The 3,622-nt window shown below is 40.4% G+C and overlaps 1 long non-coding RNA gene across 1 annotated transcript; it reads right to left on the bottom strand.

Annotated features, from left to right (window-relative positions):
* Window positions 1-281, bottom strand: LOC110264251. The gene is made up of 2 exons (XR_002350046.1): window positions 177-281; window positions 1-42 (listed from the first exon to the last, which is right to left on the bottom strand). It is a non-coding gene; the product is annotated as an uncharacterized LOC110264251 (long non-coding RNA).

The raw sequence follows: 3,622 nt of genomic DNA, 5'->3' as shown, positions 1-3,622 counted from the left end.
TATAAGTGAAAACGTTCTTCGGCTGGATTTTTTCTCAAAGACCTGAAAGAAGGTACAACATAATTAAAAGAGTGGGGAAAAAAGTAGAGAAGAAAACAAATACAAAGAAAAATCAGAACCAGATGAAAACTCTACTGCAAAAGCCATAGGGTTTTACAATTCCACAATCCACATACCATTTTGAATTTGTCCATAGTTCCTGAAAGAACTCCTTTTGAAGAATCCATGTCATTCCCTTAAACAAATACCAACATTTTATCAAAGAAGAACAAAAAAGTAGCAGTGCAAATGGTAAATATTTTTTATAGTTATATGCAAACCATGTGGTCTAACATCCGGTTATGACTATCCACCTCCTCGTGTATATCACTTGAGATCTGTTACAATCACATCAACAACACGTTAACACATCAAAATAATAAGAAGGTTATCAACAGTTGAAAAGAAATAAATGAGGAAATGATCATAATTCACAGCGTTCTTCAAGTATAATATACAGGAAGAACAAACTTAGGTCTAGATTATTTTACAAGAAAAATTAAACTTACTCTTTTCAACAAACTGACTCTATCTTGCAATCCACCCATTGCTCGTTCGTTATCTTTTTCATCAATTTCATTATAGGAGGAGTAAATTGATGATGCTCGGATGCCTCCCTCCTCAATGCCGTCAAACAGAGCAACTTTGCTGTTCCGGGCATCTCTGAAATAGGGAAAAGGTTTATAACAAAATAGTAAGAGGCAAAAGTTAGATAATAAACAAAAGCAAGGTGATTTCCTTTGCATAAACCATACATTGAAACAGTTTTACAGTCTTTCCATCAGACATCTCCATGATTTCATAAAATGTTCAAGATAAGCAAATTATCTATGAGGAACAAAAAATTTGTTTCAGTATTTCTACCGTCACCTGTGAATGCTTGCGTATTTCAAAATAACAAACTTGTAAGTTAAAATAACCCTTCACAAGTTATCAAAATCCCAAAAGAACTAATCAAAGGGGGGAAAACGAAATACTAGTCCAGCATAACCCAATTTCCACCAGAAAAGTTACCCTTCAATTTCTTTTGTATCTGCCATTTTAGAAGTTCTTTTTCATGTTTAAAATTACCTGTCACATTTAAATATCAAGAAAATATTAATTATTTTTGACCAATTATATCTTTAAACTAATTATGCTGAACAATAGAGTGGAAAACATAAATAAGTGGTAATTCAGTATAACTAAATAAGGATAGTTTCATAAAATTAGCTTACTAGATACTAGTATCAAGATTATTCATAAAACCAACCCGAAATATGGTTAAAGCATTTCATCCAACATGTTGAGTGCGGTAAACTTGAAACGAAATAAGAGAATTCAAAGCTTAGTATCAATGTGATAGAGAAGAGAACATAATATTGTATACATTAATTCAGTCTATGAAAAAGATCCAAACCACTGCCAAATTAAATAGTTACTTATTGTAATAGAAATAAGAAGTTGCAGAGTTTCAAGCAGAGTATTGGTGTTGTGTGAGTGTATTGTCTGGTGGTGTGTTTAGAGAACTCACGGCGGCGACAAAAGAGAGCAGTTCGACGGCTAGGTGGAGCGCACGGGTTGGTTGTAGAGTTTGAAGCAGGGCAACGTGGCTTCCAGACGAACGCGAATGCGAACGGTGAACGGCGAGTGAACGCGAATGGTGAACGCCGAGCAAACTTGAACGGCGAAGAACACAAACGAAGACGACGGCTGAACGAAGACACGAACGTTAACGGCAACCAACGGCGGCAAAAGCGCAGCTGAGCAGACAAAGACGACGGATGCCGAGCTCGAGAAAGCAGCTGTGATCGGTGACAGCGAACGGGGGTTGAAGACTTGGAGCACGAGGGAAGCAAGATAGACAGACGGACGGCAGCAGTATGCCACTCCTTGCGGCGGCGGTGGTGTAGGCTTACAGTGCTAGGGTTTTTTGGCTGAGTTTCTGTGAATGAAAGAAACGGAGGGAGAAAGGGAGAAAGAAACGAAGGAGCTTTAGAACCAAGAGTGAAGGGTTTCGAGTGACGAAGGCTAAGGGCGAAGGGCGAAGGGTTCACGGCGAAGTGCGAAAGGTGAAGGGTGAAGGGCTAAGGCTAATGGGAGGCGCTCTTCAGGCTTAGGGTTTCGAGTGATTAGGGTTAGTGTCTTTGGGTTGGGGACCGGGTTGGTGCCAGGTTGGGAGCTGGGTCAGGGGCCGGGTTAGGGTCAATGGGTTGGAGACCCTCTCGCCACGCTTTTAAAACGTCATTGTTTTGCTCTACGGCCACGCTTTTGAAGCGTGGCAGAAAAGAACCTTTTGGCCATGCTTTTAAAGCGTGCCAAAAGCGTATTAGGATATGGCCACGCTTTGTAAGCGTGGCCGTAATGAAACCCTATCGCCACGCTTTCAAAACGTCCTTGTTTCTCTCTATGGCCACGCTTTTGAAGCGTGGCAAAAAAAAGCGTGGCCGTTTCTCTAACCAATTGCCACCCATACAAAAGCGTGGCCGTTGATACTTTTCGCCACGCTTTTGAAGCGTGGCGATAAAAAAAGTGGCCAAATCTCTAATTTATTGCCACCCTCATAAAAGCGTGGCCATTGACCACTTTTGGCCACGCTTTTGAAGCGTGGCAACAAAAAAGCGTGGCCATAGGCCGTTTTTCTTGTAGTGAAATTATGGCTAACTAGATAATTAGCTACAGGTGCATACCAAGGAATTACTTCAGATACTGCATGCAAGCTATCAAATGGAAAAGCATCATTGATAAGAGTGGAGTCATCCTTGATGTGCTCAAAGCGACTCAAGTGGTCTGCCACTAAATTCTGGGAACCACTCCTATCCTTAATTTCAAAATCAAACTCTTGCAGCAACAGTATCCAACGTATCAACCTTGGTTTGGACTCTTTTTTAGCTAATAAATATTTTAGAGCTGCATGGTCCGAGTACACTACCACCTTAGTACCAAGTAAATAGGCTCAGAATTTATCCAGAGTAAAAATAATAGCCAGAAGCTCTTTTTCAATGGTAGTGTAATTAGACTGAGCAGCGTCTAGGGTCTTAGAAGCATAAGCAATTACGAAAGGATCCTTACCCTCACGCTGAGCCAGCGCCGCTCCTACTGCATGGTTGGAGGCATCACACATAATCTTAAATGGCTGGCTCCAGTCTGGTCTTCTCACAATCGGAGCTTGAGTTAAGGCGATCTTCAGCTGATCAAATACATTCATGCAGTCCTTACTCAGCTCGAACTCAACATCTTTCTGCAGCAGTCTGGATAAAGGCAATGCTACCTTACTGAAGTCCTTGATAAATCTCCTGTAGAAACCTGCATGGCCAAGGAACGAACGAACTTCCCTCACGGAGAAGGGGTAAGATAAACTAGAAATGACATCTACCTTTACTAGATCTACAGAAATACCAGTATTAGAAAAAACATGTCCTAGTATAATACCTTGTCTTACCATAAAGTGACATTTTTCAAAATTTAAAACAAGGTTTGAACTAACACACCTGTCTAATACTCTAGCTAAACTATCCAAGCAAAGGCTGAATGAATCACCATATACGCTAAAATCATCCATGAAAACTTCCATACAGTTCTCAATAAGATTTGAGAAGATACT

This window comes from Arachis ipaensis, chromosome B07 (genome assembly GCF_000816755.2).
Source record: "Arachis ipaensis cultivar K30076 chromosome B07, Araip1.1, whole genome shotgun sequence".
Taxonomy (NCBI): Eukaryota; Viridiplantae; Streptophyta; class Magnoliopsida; order Fabales; family Fabaceae; genus Arachis; species Arachis ipaensis.
The sequence above is the reverse complement of the archived record's forward strand: the minus strand, read 5'-3'. Positions and strand labels throughout refer to the sequence as shown.